The sequence below is a fragment of the Alligator sinensis genome, unplaced genomic scaffold (genome assembly GCF_000455745.1).
Source record: "Alligator sinensis unplaced genomic scaffold, ASM45574v1 scaffold1021_1, whole genome shotgun sequence".
In the NCBI taxonomy this organism is placed as follows: Eukaryota; Metazoa; Chordata; order Crocodylia; family Alligatoridae; genus Alligator; species Alligator sinensis.
This window is the reverse complement of record NW_005842185.1, coordinates 384,996-404,803: the sequence shown is the minus strand read 5'-3', so window position 1 is coordinate 404,803 and position 19,808 is coordinate 384,996. Positions and strand designations below refer to the sequence as shown.

Genomic DNA, 19,808 nt, shown 5'->3' with positions numbered 1-19,808 from the left:
GTCCTGTAAAAAATGTATTATGACGCATGTTGGCAGGAACCCCTTTTAGCCAGTTCAGCCAGGACTAATTTACCTAGCTGGCTAAACCTGGCAGAGCCTCTAACTGGCAGCCCCACTCCATGGCCAATGAACCATCATAACACTGTTAACACCTCCTGATTGGCTTCTGGGGATAGCAGCGTCTCCATTTAAATCTACCTATGGCAGCAGACTGCAGGTAGATAACAGATCTTTCTGAAGGTCTGCTATGGTAAGCCCCCTTGGATCATGTGTTCTTGGTTTTTGGATTTCTGACCTTGTTTGGCTCTGCTTCTGGACTCTGGCTTTTTGGAAACTCCCCTTGGTCTCTGCCTCTAGAATCCTGTCTTGGCCTGTAACTTGGAATCTGCTTCTGGTATTCCCCCTTGGTTTGGGTACCTTGGACTCTGCCTCTGGTTCCTGCCCTTCCCAGTGGCCTAAACACTAGGCCAGACCACCTTTGATCTGGTCCTTACTCCAAGCTTACTGCCTTCCACATCAAGGTTACCTAATTAGCAGGGTTCCACATGAAGGTTACCTAATGCCAATTCAATGGGGACTCAATGAAGTCAAGCTGGGTTTTTACTTCTCATCCCAGTAAAAAGACAAAAAACAAAACAAAACAAACAAACCAAACTCTTCCCTTAGGTCCATCTGTAAAATGCATTTATCTTGAGCTTATTTTTTTCAGGGTCCCACACAACATACCACTGTTGAATAGGTGGGACTGTTTGACCCCAGGAGAACTGAGCAACCAATTTGGGATTGCACAAGAAGGAATAGACTTCATCTCACAATGTTTTCTTTGTTGTGGCTCTGCAGGGCTACCACAAGGAAAAGGTGTGAAAAATGTATATTCTTCACTACCATAAGCAGAAGTGACTCAGGATACCCACTGGGAGAAAACATGTCTTTTTTACTGTCTCTTTTACTGCACAGAGTAGAACTGCACTTTAAGTTGTACTTTGGTTGAAAACAGCCCTCATCCTATCTCTACACATTGAACAGCTATTGTATTTATTGGGATTTTTGAGACTCTTGCAATTTGATCTTAATGTGCTTTTTTTTATATTTGATGCTTTTCTTAAATCTCCAGATGCTGGGACTACAACATTGCAAGGGAATCTCAGCTCTCCTTTAAAAAAGAATCTTCTGGTTACAGAAGAAAGTTTGTAAAAATGATGTGAGTGCATCTTTATGGCTCAGAGACAGGAAGAGAGAGAACCTAAAATATACTATGATTTTTGAATGCCATTATTTTTTAATAATTTCAGTGATTTGGGGACTCAATTCATGATTTCTGAATGCTTGGAAGATGAGATCCTGCTACTAGACAAAGGGGAGAGAGAAATTTTTTTGTTGAAACAGTGCACATCCACACAGATGACTACAATTAAAAAAGAAGACATTTAGAAGGAAGTTCAGTAGAATAAACACAACAAAGTATCTCAAGGCTTTAGAGTGTGGAGTGCTTCAAATCAAGAGCAAGGAATATAGTGCTGCCCTTGTGCAGTTTTATCATAGTGGCCTGATACAGACATTATACTTTTACTGGTATAAGTGATTGGAAACGAGTCTATGCCTGTAACAGAACAGAAGTTTGGCACACAGAGACTGGTTTAAAAATAGTGGAACCTGGTCTAAGATTTGCACCTAAACCAAAGGACGAATGTGTGTTCTGTTCACTACTGATCTAAACTACACTGCTTGTAGAAAACTGTGTAACTCTGATTCCATCTTGGGGTCTTTGAATGCCTGTAGCCAGTGAAACAGTATACTGTACCTTGCCTCACCTATATTTTTACAGAATAGCCGACATGGGTGCTGACAGCTGTTAAAAATAGGCACTTTACTGGAAGCAGCAGCATGTTTGTTCTGCCTGGCTCCACAGCGTCTTTATAGATCAGGCACTTCAGCATGGCTTTTTGGCACTTTTAGCTAAAGCTGACTCAATCAACTATTAGGTAAAAGCACCAAAAAAGCCCCATGAACGTGCCCAATCTCTACAGATGTTGGGAAAGCAGGGTGCAACTAATGTGCTGCCTCTTCTAGACATGCGTCAGGTTCAGCATGGGAGTGCGCCAAGTTTAAATTAAAGCACCAAGGTTTGGGGGGGCTTTTTGTTTTTCCATGTCTGCAAGCAGTCATATTGGTTACCTGGTGATAAAAATACTTATTCTCTTAGAAGTCAAGTCATAGTCATAGCTAATTTTTTTTTGGCTACAGTGCTCCTTGTCACCATTTCCAAAAGACAGCCTCTCCTGTGCAAGACTTCTAGCTACATAAAAGATTTATTCCAATGATTTTTATTGGCCATTGTCTCTCCTCATATATTTGGATACTTCTGATGCTGCAAATGAAAAAAGCTTTATATTCTCTTGACTTTTTTAGTGAAAATAAGTACATATTCAAATAGGAAAATATTATTTTTCTTCCAAAGAATAATTTTTCAGTGGGAAGAAATGAACCATTTTTGCTGTAATACAGAGCTATGGATTTGCCCACAGAAATATCCCCTACCAAATGAATGTTTTGAATGTGAAACTGTTTCCACACAGGAACATTGTCAAAACAGCAATGGGTGAATTTGCACTTCTCTGAAAGCGACTTTACTATTACTATTACCTTCATATATTTAATCAAACAGGAAATAAAACAAAGATGTCTGTTGTTTCGAGGTACCCATCATTGCCAAAAGAACAAATATCCACTATTTATGCTAGTTGTTTCTAAACCCATTATGCTAATGATAATTATTATATTCACTATTATGTTAAGTACATGCAAACTATGACTACTGTTATGGAAATGAAAGGTAAGGTGACATTAACATTCTATCAGTAATACATTAGATGATAATGTGGGTTAATCCTGAAAGATACAGAAGTCTTTCCATTGAAAAAGGTAAACTGAGCTAATTCTTTAAGAAAAAAACATGTTGGTTAGCATAGTATTTATTTATTTTCCATTTTCTAGATTTTGAGGTTGTGAGGACCCCCTACTTGATATTAGCTGCACCTAATATAAACTATACCTGGTATTAGCTGCAGCCGCTATGAGATAAGTCTAAGCTATGAAACACAGATCCTAAATTTCATCTGAAATTTCCCAACATTTAGGGCCCCTCTACACATGCAGGTAAAGATGCTATGAGATCTGATGTGCAATCCACACAATTGTGCCTCCTGCCATGCCACAAATGCATGGCAGAAGGCATGACTGTGGGATCATGAATCGGATCCCATCATGCCTTATAGCTGGCAAGAAGGACACCACATCAGCTGTGTTCTCCTGTGGGGGTGCAAGGGGCACACCTGCAGCTGGGAGTCCTGGGGCTTCCAGTTACAGGGGTATGTGTTCCCACGGCTGGGAGCCAGATTCCCAGATTCAAGGGTGCACATGGGTTCCTCTAGTTGGAAGCTCCAATCAGCTGTTGGGGCTTCCAGACACAGGGGCTCCTGGCCACATATTCAATGAATGTCATGATAGGAAGCCGCTACAAAGTTATTCCAACTTTGTATTTGTGGCTGGGTGAACACTTAAGGTGTGATTAACTTGTTAATCACACCTTAAGTATAAGATGTAGATGGGGCCTTAGTACTGTTTAAATACCAGTCTACTTTATCATAAAGATAAAGGCAAAAGTGATGTTTCAAACCGAGATACAGCCTTTAACTTTTCTGAAGGTTGGGAACCTACTGATCAAAAATTACAAGCTAACGTCAAGCTTCTCAGTTTGGAAGTTAAAAATAAATGTACCAAATGTCTTTCCAGAGTTTACATTTGCATTAATAGGGTTGGAGTGTTGTTTTAGCCATGATGATCCAGGGAATGTACAAGGCAAAGCTTCTTTGTGATACCTTGAAGCCCAAAAACTTGTCCAACACCTCTTTCATTTGCATTAGACATTTCTGCTAGCATTATATAAATATTTGGATACCCACCATGACAAGTCTGTACCAAAACTATGAATTTTTATTGGTAGAATTGCTTCTGTTTCACTGGAAAAGATCTCATAAATTGAAGCAATTATATTCATTAGGCAATGTTGTCCATTATTGGTATGTTTCATGCAATTTTATTTTTGCTTTCAGAAACTAAGTTTAAAAATGAAGCAGCAGCAACAATTAGGGAAACTTTAATAAAATATGATTTGAGTGAATGGGCTTTTACAGTTGGGCTAATACAGTATATAAAGAAAGGTTTCACAGTGCCCCATGCCCAATATTAAAACAATTTTTGAGAGGGCGAAGCATAATAGGTGCAATATAGGAACAAAGGAACCTTTATAAACATCTGTATTTCAAATTATATATTGTAGCCATAACATACAAGTGTGAATGTAGAATTCTAATTACCATTATACTGTACCTCCCTATCTTAATCCCTATCATTGCCTAAGGCTGCTTTCCTCATTAATGACTTCTTCAAGAATAACAATAGAACTATAATTGAGTCATTGTTGATTTGACATAACTCAAGTTGTTGCTTATAGTTGTTTTTCCATGCTGCAGCTGCACTGTTACTACTGCTGAATTTTGACTTTGCTTCTGCTTTGCCAAGCACAGGCCTATGGAAACCCTAATTAATACTCAAGCATCAAAGTCAGTGGTATTTAAGCACACGCTTTGGTGACTCAAGGCTTTAATTTGTGCCTGTTTTCTTTAGTCCTTTGCATTAGTGAGATTATGGATCTTTGACAAGTCATCACATAGGAAGCAGAAATGACTAATAAAAATAAAATGAACCATTGATTTCTGTGCTTTTTTTTTGGAACACAGCCATGTAGACTCAGGAGCAACCTGCAAAGAACTTGGAAAGAGGAATACAGGAAATAGGAAGAAAGAGTTTGAAGGAGGGACAAAAAGGTCAGTCTGTAGGTACATAGCCTAACTGCTAGCTGCATTTCTAGTGTCTCTATAAGTGGTTCTCTTAACAATGAGACAGTTTATTACCTAGCATATAGTATAAGAAACCTAAGGCTTAATCCTTCATTACAAGAACAGCTACTTAAGGAATCTGGTACTGGGTCCAAAGAAGAAAAGTGTCTTCTCCGTACTAAAGTTAGCCAACAAATTTTGTTTCATTTGTGGTTTAAAACTGTAAATGAAAGCAAATTTCTATCCTAAATCATTCCGGCTTCCTATAAACCTCAAAATAATTCCTTCATGCTATCAGTGGGGAAGTATGTTCCTCCTCAAGGACAAACCAAGCACATATACCTAGGGCTAGGCAGTGAGGGAAAGGGTTTTACAGCATATTAGCTACTACATAATAACATGCAGATCTTGGATTTACCTCTTCGGTCATCTCTGGACTCACTGATGACTTCCTGATCTACTGGAAGATTGTCATTCTCATATCAAGAGACTGCTGTCGCTGCTGACATAGTAACTGCCTGTATATCTTCTTACCCTATGGTAAAGGAAAACTAACCTGCATTAGTTCTTTCACTGAAGAATTAATATTCCATAACTGCATGTGAAAAGCATATACATAGAAAGGTATTGCAGTGCAGGTGACAAACTGTAAAGCCTTGTTCTATTTTACTATACAGTAATTTGTTTTTATGCCCATCCTCTCATAGACCTAGTATAAGGTCTAAGTCTACTCAAGACACTGGATAGAAAGAAAAACAAGATAAATATTTTCCTTTCCTTAGAAGTAAAATGCCAAGACTATATCAACTGATCAAATAGGTCAGAAAATCAATAAAAATATACCAATCTAGATCTGGCCTTTTGTTTTTCTTGTCTTCCCTTGCAAACATGAAAGGAAATCTTGACTCTGCTGAAGTTCATTTTACAACACAGTTCAATACAGTCTGAATTTCACTCTGAGCTCATGGATACTAAGAACTGCAGTAATGTTTTGGGGAGGAAACGGACTAATCTATCTCTTGCTGCATCATGACAACACTGGGCACTGACAGATGTGCTGCTCCCTGCTGTAACTCATGGCGCTTCACAGAAAGTGCTCTGAGTTACAGTGATCCCCTAAACCCAACAGGCATTCACAGTTTGGATGGAGGGCAGGGGGCAGGGAGGAGGAATTGAACTCCACTTTGGAGCCAATCCAGTGGGGAGAGACTGCATGTCTGTAGCCCTGACCATATAAAGATCAACTTAAAATATTTAACTACAAATAGTAAATATTCTCATTTTGATTAATAAAATTATCCACAGCATCTAATTTTGAGCAAGTAAGTCTTTGCAAGATCAGGGCCTAAATGAGGAGTGGGTGGAATGGCCGATCCAGCTGGCAGTTGGACTGAATTTCCCAGCAGCCCCTGCCTGCATAGGTGGGGCCAGTCTCCATGGAGATCCCAGCTGCAGCTGCACTGTGAAAGCTCAAGGCTGGGGTTGCCATGGAGACCAGCCCTACCTGTGCTGGCAGGGCATGCAGCAGAGCAGGGCAAGGGGCTGCTCTGGAGCTGCAGATGGGAGCAACTTCCTCTGGAGCCAGGGGACAGCCAGGATTTGCAGCCTGCATACTCTGGGCAGGGGCACACAGGTAGGGGATTGCAGCTCTGCCCCTGCTCCAGACCAGGCTGTCACCACTGCAAGGAGGCAGGGCAGAGCCAGGATCCCCTGCCTGTACGAACCTGCACAGAGCATACAGACTGCAGACTGTGCCTCTGTCCTGGCTGTGGAGCAAACTGCCCCCAGTGCAAGATCCCTCGAGCTCTGGAGCAGCCACCCTGCTCTGCTCTGACATGCACCCTGCCAGCGTGGATGGGGCTGGGCTCCATGGCAACCCCAGCCTTAAGCTTTCACAGCACAGCTGCGGCTGGGGTCTCCATGGAGACTGGCTCCAGCCATGCACAGGGGCGGCTGGGAAATGGAGTTCACTGCCAACTGGATCCGGCCTGCAGGCCGGACTTTGCCTGTCCCAGGCTAAACAGACAAAACAGTAAAGATTAAAATGAATAAGTAAAGAGGTCTGGATGACTAAAAATACATAAGAAAAAATACATAAGAATATTAAATCTACGCACAGCTTGATCCAATGTCCCAAGAAGACTCATTGAGGGCTGTCTGGCAGCAGATTCCTTTTCCTTTCTGTAGACCAACCACTGGAGAGCAATGTCATCATTTGCTCTGTCAGAGACCCAGTGATAAAACATGGTACTCTGTTTTTGCTACTTCTGTACTTATATGATCTGCAGTACATGCGTGTGTGTGTGTATCTATGGCATCTTTTGTGAAAATCTGCAAGAGCAGAATTGTGAAATTTGGAATTAGAAATGAATTATTTAAGGTGCTTCACAAAATGTTTGCAAGGAAGCTTGATGCCTTATAAATTCCTGGAAAATAAAAACTAAATTTAAGGGAATAATTCATTCTTCAGAAATATAAAAAGCATGGAAGCAAACTGAAAACCACAGTGGGATCACACAAAATAATTAAAACTTTTTGGATAATGAATAAATTCACATTAGAAATGTGTGGACAACTTGCATGTAGCAGAGATGATTAAATTTCCAAAATAAATTGCTAGAAATTGCTTGTGTAATTCTAGCAATATGATGCCTATTTATGTATGATATTGAAAAAGGTATGAAATAATTTATTATTTCTTATGCTGAAATACTTTTTCAGTATCAATATATGCTATATGTAGTCTAACATACTTTGAAGTGTTTCCTGTACGTAATTGTGAGTTAAATGACTAAGAAAAAATAAGGATTGACATTAATTTAGCTCCTTGTCATCACTTTTGTCATTGCAGTCCACCTTTCATGTCTCAGTGAGAGAGTCTGTGTGCAAATTCAGTTCTGTTTTGAAGCTAAATGTATTACAAGTTTGTTTTCTTATCATTTCTTTTATATACTTTAATGGTTTCATGTCAAATTAAGCCTATGGAAATCACCAGTGCTGTGTAACATCTCATGAGTAATGAACTGTATCACAATTCCTAATGTGGTCTCAACTGATTCAGAATGTTGATTCTTTCTTTGCAATTTTGAAATGTCTATTTAGTGAAAGATTCATGATGTAGTGATATTTTTCATCTACTAAACATGACACAGGTTAATAGAATTTATTGTATGCAGCCACTCTGGGTTCGACTTCAGGGTATTTTTTTCCAGTTTGCAAATGATTTAAGACTTGGTGCTTGTGGACTTGCTAGTCAGCACAATGAGGTAGTGGGCTTAAAAGAATAACGGATGACATTTAACACACATTTTCATTTTATTAGTAAGGTACTCCATCAGAGTAAGCATAAAAACTGCCCTTATGCTAATGTTGCTCTGTATCATCACTTAAAATCTCAACCAAACTGAATAATGCAGAAATTAAAAAACAGAATTTCTATGTCAATTAATTTTAACAAAATGAAGGAATTAATTGACTAACTAATATTTTTCCAACATAGACTACTTGTTACTGATGTTATATTAAGATGACACAGTGCAGTTATTATTAAAACTGAGTTTTACAAAGAGGATGATTAGTTCAATGCAGCTGCCTCAAGGTGAAAATAAATAATGTGTACCTATCTTTATACAGACAGTACACAGGGAAACGTTTGTTTAAAGGACCGTCTGTTGTACAAAACTTTTATATGCCGTTAAAGTGTATATACAAAAAAATTACACTTCAAAGTGTAACAAAGTGCAGTGTAGAATGAAAATTTTGTATAACAAATCTTAAAAAAATGAAAGCAGAATTTTACATGCAGTGTGCTTTTTAGAGAGGATTCGCTGTAATTTCTTGTTTGTCACTGGATTTTTTTCCTCCATTTTCCAACTTGCTTTATGCCCCAGGTATTATATATCACTTTCCTGGAACCTCATGTAACTTTCTTGTGAATACATTTTATAGGCCTCTCCCTGGATGGGTTCTCAAGGGATAGGAGATTTGACAATTTCTCTTTAGCTCAAGCTGTAACAACGCATGCTTTTATATCTGAAGTTCCCTGGTTCAGGCCCATTATGACGGTCAGGAAGGTGACTGCTACATTTTACTCAACTTGAACTTTCTGCCTGACTGCTCCCTTCTACTTTTCTTTCACTGTCATCTTCAGACCTTTTTCCATGCAAACTCTTGCATGTGAATTAATCTTCTATTATTTAGGTTTTAAAAAACCTCCTTTAGATTCTATCACATTACTTCCATGAAATATCAAAGGATCAGTATGAGATTTTTATATTATTTCCTGCTCAGAACAGCACGCCACATACTCTTTATTTGGACTACGTTGTGTGCTTTTTGGAGCAGGGACAAATTGCATACTTTCTGTAAGTACTTCATTTCAAGTTTTATGGTGTTTACAAGCCTATTCAGCAAAGTCCTGGACTTTATCATTATGCAGACCTGTTTCTCAAATGTTTACAGAGTTCTGCAAGCCTCTGTAGTATTTCCTCTGTAGTAGGAAATACTACAAAAACAATTGCTAAATTATATAGAAATGTTCATAATTCTTCAAAAAAAAAGAAGAAAAGAAAAGTAAAAGAATTAGGTGCTTGACCCGAAAGGGAACCCCCCCCCCACAAATTTAAATCAGCATTTAGTGGGGGTGTAGACCTTGCTTGAACATTGATTTATATTTACTGATCACCAGGGATTTGGGTTTTCTGTTTCTTGTGGAAAAATAGAGTAAAACATGGATTTTCCCTCTTACCAGAGTAAAATGCAAATTTCTCATTTTAGCATCCAAAACCCATGGATGTTGCAGTTTTGCAACAAGCCCTCTTCAGGCTGGCAGAGTTCCAGCCTGCAAGGGGCTGGGAGGGAGTAGAAGGAGGGTGCTCAGGCAGGGGACTGCCAGACAGCTTGGAGAGCAGCTCATACAGGTTAGTGGTGGGGTGGGGGAGGAGGGAGGCCCCCATAGGGAGGGAGGGAATTGGGAAGGGCTGGGGCTGGGGCATGGGGCTTGGGGCCCAGTGACATAATGCATGGCCACAAGGCCCCAGCAGGAAGTGGGATGGGCTACAGGCAGCTCGTTCAAGGGGTTGGGGGTGGGACCAGCTCCCTGCTGCTGTGTGCACTCTCATGGGGGCATAGGGGACATGTGCCCCCCAGATCTGTGTGCAGGGTGGGGGTGGGTGCATGCTGCATGCTGCAGGCTCGGGCTCCTACCCTGCTGCCCTCCCCTGGAGCCTCTGCAGCCTGGTAGGTGCGACCTGAAGAGCGGGACCATGCAGGAAAGCTACTTGCTGCTGTGAGCTCTGCATTGCCCTGGTGATGGGTCTCCTGCATGGAAGAATACAATGGGGGCAATGGCACAGAGTTATGCTGCAGGGGACGCATCGCTAGGGCAGCATGGAGCTTGCAGTGGCAAGCAGTTTTCCTGCATGGCCCCACTGTGCCCTGCAGTGCCAGGTCACACCCACCACAGCCCCATGGGAGGTCAGCAGGGTAGGAGCCTGAGGCTGCAGTGGACAGTGCACATCTACCCTGTGCACAGATCTGGGTGGCATGGTCCCACTGCCTCCCAGGAGTGCCCGCAGTGGTAGGGAGCTCGCTCTGCCACCTGCCCTAGCCTGCAGCAGGAGAGGAGCTTGGCTCCACCCTGTTGCAGCAGTTGCTGCCTTCTGTTGGGGTAGGGGAATACTAAATGGGACATGGGCTTTACCACAGCTTGCTGGCAGGCTGCGAGGAGAAGAGTCAGAAAGTTGCCTGGCATAGGTATGAGTTGCTCTAGAGGACCCAAGGCAGAAGTTTAAGGGTCAGGTGACCATGTGCTCACAATAAGGAACCTGGTCCCAGAACACAGAGGGGGAGGCACAGGAGGAAGCTAACTTCCTGTGGAAATGATGGAGAGGGAACCAGAGGCAGGACCAGAACAAACAGACATAGAGAGTAGTTGGATGGAGGCTGCTGAAGGCAGTGCAGTAAGTACCCAGGTAAGTTGCAAGATATACTTTCGCTTTTTTTGGACTTAATGAGATTGGCCCAGCTAACCTATAACAGGGTATTCTTTTGGGGGGGGGGGAGGGGTTATTTTTGTGTTGTTTTTTAGTCAAGTTGACACCTGGTGGGCCGGATGGTGGCTAAGGGGTAGAGGAGGTCATGGATAAGGGGTGCTTGAGAGGTACCCCAAGCAGCCCCCCCTGTCAACTGACAACATCAAGATGTGGTGGTTCTACCACTCCACCACCCACCTCATTACAGGGGGATCCTCCCAAAATTTTAATGACTTTCTGACCTGCTACTACTATTCTGAATTACTGCAAGCAGTGGGTACTACCTTACAGGAGGAGCCTCTGTTGTTTTGAACTTTGCTAGGGTCCTTTAACATTAACACTGTGGGATTTGATGACAGTAGGCACCTATACACATGCCTGACACCTGCCCCAATGCATTCTAATTAGAATGAGTTGGAGCAAACTTGATTAATCGAATCTGCTGGAGGATGCTAATTAGCATGCTCCAGCAGCCTTGGCATCATGTGTATTCAGTGTCCCCATGCTTCAAAATGGCTGTGGGAGTGCTTTAACTAAACCTGGTCAAACGAGCTTTAGTTAGAACTCCCCTGCTGCTATTGTGAAGTGCAGGATGCTGAATACATGAGATGCTATGGGCACTTTAACTAGAGCAGCTCCCAAGAACTGCTCTGATTAAAGTGCCTCCTCCCCCCCCCCTCCCCGGGAGCACATGTAAAGATGCCCAGTTTTCCCCAAAATGATTAAAAGAGTAGTCCAAAACATTTGAAGTTACCTGTAGAAATGACTATCCTGAGAACATTCTCTATATTGCCTGGGAAGATCCCCATACAGCTAGCAGAAAGAGTGAAAGCTTTTTATGAAATAATTGAAGATAACAAAATTGATCAGGAAACACTGAAAGCAATTGTGTTACAAGCATTACCTCCTGGTGTGTCAGAATGGATGAATGCTTGGTGTGAGGATGGAGGAAAAAGATTACCAATAAGTGAATGGTTGGGAAAAATAGAAACAGATATTAAAAGGCATGAAGGACCTCCTGTTACTGAACTATGGACACAGTTAAAACAGTATAAAACTTCGGGTTCAGGCTATGTACCCCAAGGAAGGGCCAGGATTATAGAGGTTAAGAAATTGGGAAAGGAAAGGATATAGGAAACATGGTGAGTGAATTCCAGCAGGACAGTTAATACAAGAAAATATGAATCTTAAGGGAGTGACTGAAAAAATGCAGGCACAGCTGTTGGTATATGATACTGGCAGGAATTCAAAGAAAAAAAAGATAAGAAGAAGCATCTTGTAACTCTGGCAGCTGCCTTTACCTCAGGAGTGAATGAACCAATTGCAACTAAATTGATAGCTTAGGATAGCCTTCCCCATGACTCAGAGTACATTTTTCAACAACCCCTGACCTTAGAAATTTAGGGATAACCCCATATTCACATCTAAGATGGGGACGGGCTTGTAAGTTTCTTATTAGACACAGGGACAGGGATTGTAAAATATTTGTTTGATGCTTATCCAGTGGAGACTATTGTAAAATACAGGGAATATCAGGAGTTACACAAAAATATAATGTTTGTACACTCCAATTTGGTTTACACACAGAGAAAAATCTGCTGTTAAAGGGAAGGAGAACTTGACTGAAGCAAAAACTGTGAAATGATTTGGGATAATCCTTGATTTTCCAAGTAATGGTTAAAACTGTACCAGAGCCAAAAAGAAAATATCCTAAAAATGAATGGCATAGCTCATACTCTGTTTGAAATAAGTTAGGACCATCCCTGTATCTAATTAACATAAATAGCAAGTTCCATTGGATACATATCATGCAGTTAAAATACACAATTTAATTTGTGCGTTAGAGTTAAGTTACTGGTACTAGTTATAGAAAATACTCTAGTTATAGACAATACTCTAATAGCATACCCCTGAAATATATCTATACCATGCTATTATGCATATAGGTATCTATATATTTTTTTTAAAAAGGGAGAGGCAATATCTTGTTTTGTTTTTATAGGAAACAACATTACTTAAAAGATGGAACCTTTGGTCTTGATCATTGCAAGCAAAAAAACCCAAATGGATTGGCTAACGCATCCTGTCTGAATGACACACATGCTATAACATGAAAACTCTGGACAGAGAGTTCAGCACATTTGTATCCATTATCAATAGTTAAAAAAATGATATCTTTTAGCTATAGCATGTGTAATGTATGGAAGTAAAGTTGTTGATCTGGTTAAGCAAAATGTATTCTAACTGCAGTCACAACAATGGCTTCATTTGTTAAAAAGCACAGCCATTATAGCCTGACTCCATGAACAAAAAGCAGGGTACATCACCTGGTATTACTTCTGGTTTGCTAAATTTGACCAGACCCCATCCCAATACAAAGAGGGAGGTATCAAAATTCTAATGGCAATCCCCAGATGGAATAATTCTTCAGTAAAGGTATAGTATGCAAACAGTGCAGTAGTCTTTTTGAATAATGTATACGTGCAGCACTACCCTAGTGTTCACCTGATAACAGGAATGGGGTTAGAATCAAGTTTGCTGTTCAAAAAACAATGGATAGTGGATCTGTGCATCCCGTGCCTCCGTCACTGCCAATAGTACAAAAAAAGGCCTAGGTCTGAGCGGTAAAAAAAGAATTAATTAATAAGGTAGTATGAGTAAAAAAATTGTGTCTGGTTTGGGACATTCTTATTTTATAATGCAGGAAGAAACGTGTCCAGGAAACTGGAAAGGATTCTGCCTGAACATAACAAGTACAATCCAAATCAGGACTCATGCTTTCTTGCCAGCTAGTAATGCAAGCACTCTGAGTTCATCACTTTTTTTGATGATACAAGGGATTTGATAATTAACTTATTTCCCTCTATCATGAATTGTACCTAGATATACAAGGCCTAGTAAAACATACAAAAGAATCTTTAATTTCCATAGCTGACCCCATACAATAACAAATCCAGGACACAGAAAAAGTGCAAGAAGAAGTAAAGACATCTTGATGGGCCATCCTGGAAGATGTCACTTTACTTCCAGTAGTCAGATCATTAAGTGTGGTATTAATGGTAATACAAGGAATAACTATTTGTGCTAATTGGGATGTGCTATCTGCATCACCAATGCCAGAATATTAAATTGTGAAACTAGACTGGAAAGGGATTAGCTTTAGCTATAACTAAGACTGTAATAATCAACAATACTCACCTTATCTAACACTAATACTCAGTCATTAACCAATGTTATTGCATTATACTTTATATTATTGTGTAACATAACCAGACATTATCCATTAGTTGTTATTCGCTTGGGTTATGTATAGCAAACGTTTTCTCCTTCCTCTAACAGTGCAAACCAGTAAGACTAACAGAGCTACAAAAATGGTTTTCATTTATTCACAGTGGACTGTTAACCAGAACCACTGGACTTTAGTGAATATGTACAATCATTGACCCTTAGAACAGTATTTACACACACCCTTGACAGACATTACAGTTCATCAAAATTGTATCTGTGCTTTAATTTTAATGATACTGCTGTGGTTACATAATTCATTAATTCTTCTTGGAAAATTCAAGGCAGGACTAAAATTAGCATTGCCTCCTGCTCCAGTGAAGTGATTTGATGTGAATCTGCTCTGATACCAGAGAAGCCTAAATGTGGAGACTGGAGAAACTGAGCGCCAAAAAAACCCAACACTAAATTATCATTAACTAAAATACCACCTAGGATATGTAAAGACACAACTGCGGGAACATAACCTCTGAGAACATTTGGGTTTCTCTGGTTTCAAACTTTGGGGCTATGCGTTTTCTTTATATAAATATATATTTTATAGTATGCAATAAACTAGAGTGCTTCTGCAATCTACTAGAATTCCACTGGCCAGATTGCTTACTTATATAAATGCATGTATTTATATCAATTGAAGAGCTGGGTCTCCAGTGGTTTCCATAGGTTTCCATATTTTATAGTATGCACATTTAGGCTCAAGTATTATCATTTAGTATCCTCATTAGTGTCTTATCCATACTGTATAGATAAAGTGTTCCAAATATCCATAGGCAGGCCACTCCTCTCAACTTAAGTCCTGGACTTAACATTCCCAGACCCAACCTATGGGACAAACAACTGGGTACAAACTGACTACAGGTCATGTGAGAGAATGTGCAGGCCAGTGTACACAAATGGGGAATGAATGTATAGTTGGGTATAACAAAGTAACCTCAAACCAGTGTCTAAACCCATTGGGTTACTTTCTGTCTGTACATTGTGCTTTTCCAGGATGATTTGTGCTTTCCCAAAAAGGAGGGGAATGTTGTATGCCTCACTGGAACACTGATCAGTATATAATGTTCACACAAAGGCTTTGCTAAAGCACTGGCCAGAGTAGGATTGATCGGCAAACCTGACTGATGCATGAACTCCTTACCTAAGCAAAACTAGGCACAGGGGCCAGATGTGAGCTCCTGGCATGAGATGGGAAGGTGAGATGGCTATACAAGGTGTAGGATAATTCAGTATCAGGATGATAAAGCTGGAACAGGAACACCCAGATCAGGATATGAAACAAACGCATGATATAGGACGGTTTAAGATATTCAGGAGACAGATGGAATATAATATGTAATTTTTTTAAACATGCATAAAAGGAGGGTTGAAACGTGTGGGAACTTTGTAGTGGCCTAGGGGAGTCTGCATGGTATTGTGCTGCCTACTTGTCACAAACACAAATGTGTTAACCGCTGGTCTGATGTACTCGCTAGGCCAAAATGTGCTAGGGTTGTGCTTGTGAACAATAAACCTGGCTGAATCTTTGCCACAAACTGAGCTTGTGGTCATCCTTTAAGACAATGCTGGTGTTGGAATCTCCTGGCTGTGACTTTTGCTGGTACTGCTGTTCCTGAGTCTTCAACACTGACAACACATCAATAACACCTGACATGAGGACAACAGCAATGACAATAAGGGGTGGCAAGGTAGCAAAACTGTCCTTTTTTAACACCAGAATGGAATGTCCTGGGTATGGCAGACCACTGAGCCATGCCAGTACCAATGCCAGCTACAACTGGATGAAATGATTATTAAGGAGAGAAAATATTTGAAATATTATGATACGAAGGGACAAAATTAGATGTGGTGCCTCTGCAATCTACTAGAATTCCACTAGCCAGAGTGCTTACTTATATAAATGCATGTATTTATATCAGTTGAAGAGCTGGGTCTCCAGTGGGTTCCATAGGTGCCTATGCCTAGGCTTTGAAATTGCAAAAACTTAGGTGCTTCACTTTATTAGGCAATTCAGTCTGACTAGGGACATAGGATCCCTATGTAGATCTTTTCCACTTGAAAAGAACAATTTGGTTTGACCAGATTTAGGTGCTTACATACCCTATATAGTGAATGAGGAAGAAACCTGTGAGGCAAAAAGTGGAAAGTATCAGCAGCACTCCCACCATCAGTAAAAGGACTAGGTGTTGTGGTCATATGTGAAAGGAAAATATCACACTTTGAAAGCTGTTAGTTTAAAGGAATTTGTTGAAATTTTTTGCCTTTACCTAGACGGTAGAAATTAGATCCTCAATCGCTCAATCCTCAAACCAGTGCTTTGTAGGTCCTTGGAACTTTTCCATTAGAAAAGATTTAATATTCCAAGAAAGATTTGGTTCCTAACCAAAGAGTTGTCTTATCTTCTTTAAAGCACCTGGCTTACAATTAATTAGAGTTTCCAAGACTGAGTGGTGCCTACTGGTCCATAAACTAGCTTTCTCCCCTACACAACATATTTAATATGTTTAACACTAATAAAGTTCAGAAATTCTATAGCATTTGGTTCTCTGGATTGGCATCAGAGGTTTCTGGAAAGTCTGATCAAGTCCTTAGTATGAGTATACAATATAGGAATGCATAAACTACCTAAAGAATTAATTAATTATGTAACCACAGCAGTATCATTAAAATTAAAGCACAGATACAATTTCGATGATCTATAATGTCTGTCAAGGGTCTGTGTAAATATTGTTCTAAAAGTCAGCCAATAGGAAACCCCTTGCTCAGCGTGCCGGGTGTTTAAGGTCCCATGATAAAGTGCCAGACTTCCTGTGTGCTACACAGAGAGCCAAGACCCCCACCATAAGCTTCTGGATTTTACTTCATGCCCAGAGCTAAATGCTAGATGCTACAGTGCCTACGTTCTAGACATCTCAGATCTTTATTGGATTAAGCCTTGAATCCTAATTAATCAGTTCATCCATTTTAAGGAATAAAAAAAGAAATGCCCTGATATCTCTACAAAACACTTAGTTATACATAAATATAAGATCAGGTGCTCATATCTACCTGTATTTGCACATGAATAAAGGGTCAACCAAAGAAATTAAGAACCAGCACATTTAATACCGATATTTTTATCCCATTTATAATTAATCAATGGGGCTTATTGCCATGAAAAATCACTGATAGTTTGGTAAAATTGAAAAAGGGATAGACAGTATGTGAAAAATTAGATACCACAGTTACATTAGATTGGGTAAAAAAACTGACAAGATGGGCAAGTGATATATAAACACTCATATTTCAGAATGCAAGCTAAACCCACTAGTGATGTGTCTGAGGAAGAAAACTCCCCAGCAATCAGGTTATTGCACTAAGAGGTTTCCTGCATCTTTTTATGAAACACCTAATATTCTAATATTAGCTACCAACAGGCAAGATACTGAACTAAATGGATCACAGATCTGATTTGGCATCGTAATTTCTCTGTATTACTATGTTCCTTCTTATTTATTTGTTAATTGCTACATGCTGATGCTCAGGGAAGAAATAATAAAGCAATGGTAATAAGAATGAGTATTTTATGCATCTCTTTAGGTTGGAAATATTACTGGTCTGAAATATTATTTTGAAACTTTAATCTAAGAGCTTTCATTTCCTCATTTAGGTGCTCCAATCAAGAGAGAACAGTAACAGGGAAAGATGAATGATTCAGGTAAGGCATTTGCAAGACATAATAGGAATAATAAATTATTCTAATGCTTCTATTTGTTGGACAATCACAATATTCTAAGAAAATCTAATCATATTAGGACAATTTTTCATTTCTCCATTTATAATACAGCGTATAATAAAAAGACTGTATTGTACCTGCATGACATTCTCGTGTGTTCTGTGCTATCATAATGAATGCTGCTGGACCATAGGATAAAGAACTAGATTCAGAAGTCCTCTACCATTACTTTTCATTAGCCAGATTTCTACATAAAATCATTAAAATGGTTCATTGCTGGGAAATGGGCAATCTTTTGTTGAATGAGAATATTGCAATAATAAAAGATGTATCAATTGTGTTAGAAGTTAACAACCAATTTGCCAGATGTCTGCAGTGATAATGCTTCATAAGCTAAGAGTTCATTCTAGTGATGTGGTTCTGATATTAGTATTAGTATCAGGTTTAAAGTGATGGGTAATTCATAACTATTAGTCATAAAAGTCACATATTTTTCTAAATACTTATTATCAGGTACACTTTTAGCAAGTTCTAAATGAAATTGATTTAACCCCATAGATAGTATCTGAGAAACATAATTGACTTAGATATTGAGCTTGATTTACAGAGACTACTATACTATTAAAATTTAAAGCTTTTACTCAGACTTTATTAATAGTTTTACATAAAGTTCCAGACACACAAAGGGACATAACACAAACAGTATGCTACAAGAATATATGAGGAACATAGCCAGTAAGAGATTTGGGCTCTGGCTTAAAAGACACACAACTGAATCTTAAAGAGAAATAAAATATTCTGCTATTAATGTTCCCCAAAAAGCCTACATTTTTTAGCGTTACAAATATAATGTAACTGAAGGTGAGTGGAAGAGAAATGGGGTAAGACACAATGGCTTTAATATACTGTACAACGCTGCTAAAAGCAATTCAACTTGACAAATGTAGAAAAGCTTTTCAAAATAGTATAAGAAACCAAACAAAGTCAGACAGGAGCAAGGCAATTCACACTGGGTACATCTACACATACAATTAATGTGCCTGAATTTTCTGCAGAGGAAATCCAGGCACATTAAATCGTGCCACCATACGCAGCTGAACTTGCTCCTGATGGGAGCAGTTCAGCCTACAGTTGCTTCTGCCCTGGTCTGCCCACCTGCAGCAGCTGGGGGAGCTCCAGGCTCCCCCAGGTGCCAGCCCTGGACTGGTAGGGAGCATGGGGGCTGCTCCCAATCTCTACATGGTTGGCAGGCAGGCAGCATCCAGCCAAGCTCTCCCTGCCCCTGTGGCCCCCTGCTAGCTAGGCTGACCATCAACAATTTGCTCCCAGTCAATGTCTACATGTGTGCTTCGGTGCATTAGTTTAATGCACCAATTTCTAGTACCTGCATCTACAGGCATGGGAAAATGATGCGTTAGACTAATCTACTGCCCAGTAATGGCTGCACACATGTAGGTGGTGACACTTTATTGCACATTAGATTAGTCTAAGTGTTTCATGTAGACACACCCAGTAAGGATGTGTCCAGACAAGCATGCACTTGCCTCTTGCAGCATCTCAAACCAGTTTGAGGTGCCACAAGAGGCATGCTGAGAAAGAAGAATGTTCCCTGCACTGTATATTTGCAGTGGAGGCTCAAAATTTGAATCCTGGATTTCCAGGTATCAAATAAAAACACACAGGAGAGAAGCAGCGAAGCGGACGGTTCCCTACCATGCCCTGAGGCAAGCCAGGGCTTAGACCTCCAGCAGAGCTTTGGCATCTGGCCAGAGCATCTCTATGGTGCCCACTGCTGCCCCAGCATGCTGCATCCACATGTGGGCCAAGCAGGAGTGGTGCAAGGCAGTGTGACCCGGGCACTGTCCTTGGTAAGTAGGGACT

At 40.1% G+C, this 19,808-nt stretch overlaps 1 long non-coding RNA gene across 1 annotated transcript; it reads left to right on the top strand.

The window, feature by feature from the left end:
• The first annotated feature begins 4,863 nt into the window (after window positions 1-4,863).
• On the top strand, window positions 4,864-19,658 carry LOC102375960. The gene is made up of 3 exons (XR_324147.2): window positions 4,864-4,886; window positions 17,862-17,909; window positions 19,589-19,658. It is a non-coding gene; the product is annotated as an uncharacterized LOC102375960 (long non-coding RNA).
• The last annotated feature ends 150 nt before the right edge of the window (window positions 19,659-19,808 follow it).